Raw genomic sequence first — 1,217 nt, forward strand, 5'->3', positions numbered from 1 at the left:
AGGGCCTTCTTCGTGGAACCAGCCTGTTTTTTCAGTACCTACTTCTCTGCGGTTCCATTGAGGCCAAGCAGAATCCTAAAACTTGACGTCAGCGCGCTGTCGGTTGCTGATTGGTCCAGGGGGCGGAGTCATTAGTCAGAGGGCGGAGTTTCAGAAACTTCCACCGCAACTCGATCCACCGTTTTCTTTTTAACCTGCCATTAGAAAGAACTCACATCTGGAGGAACGTATTTTGGAGTATTTTGAAGGTATAAACAAACAATAATGTCACAACCGTGGTCAAATGCTTAAGTTCAGGCGTTTTTGTGTTTGCTGGCCGATGAAAAAATTCAGAGCGAGAAAGATGGAGCGACACGTAACAAGAAAGTTTTTAAAGATGTGTCTTGCGTTGATAATAATGATCCGCCCACTAAAGGGGCACTAATGAGCACTGGAAACAGAAAATGGAGCGATCCAATAAGAGCCAATAAGGGCCGAGCCAAGCAGGACCTATGGAAAAAGGGCATAACAGCGTTTTGCATGCACAGTTTCGCTCACTGAGCACCGTTTCCAAACTGAAACTTTTTTTATTCAAATCTTTATTTAGAACTTTACTTCAAATACAACAATCTAAAAAAAACACACTAAATAACATCGAACATATCAAAAAAAAGAAGAAAAAAGGAAGCAAACAATTAATAATAAAAAATACAAAGATAAATAAATGCGAGTTCCAAAGTTAAGTTGTATTCATTACAGGTATTTTTGTTTTTATGTTTACAAATGGAAACAAAAATGAAAGTCATGACGTAATGACGTCACGTATTTGCGTCTCAGAAGCAGCGTACAGAAACACAACAGTACTGGAACGCGTTCTGAGTAAGAGCGTCAATAACTATAAAGTTTAACAAACATTCTTCATTTTTCCACAGTTAAAATGCGGTAAACCCTGCTTTTATTGTGTCGGAGTTCGGATAATATTACGACTCATTTAGCTTCGGGTTGGTCATTTGCTGACACGCCTACTGGAGTGATTGACAGGTCACGTCGTAGATCCGACTCGTGAGACAGCTGTAAAAAAAAGTCTCGTACAACTTTATTCTCGTAATATTAAGACTTTATTCGACTTTATTCTCGTAATTTTATGGCTTTTAATTTTTTTTCTTTGCGTGGCAATGTAATTTTTTTTTCTTTTCTTTTGGCGTGGCCCTAAAGCTCCGTCGTAAAAAATAGATTCA

This window comes from Nematolebias whitei, chromosome 14 (assembly GCF_014905685.2).
Source record: "Nematolebias whitei isolate Nwh7 chromosome 14, NemWhi1, whole genome shotgun sequence".
In the NCBI taxonomy this organism is placed as follows: domain Eukaryota; kingdom Metazoa; phylum Chordata; class Actinopteri; order Cyprinodontiformes; family Rivulidae; genus Nematolebias; species Nematolebias whitei.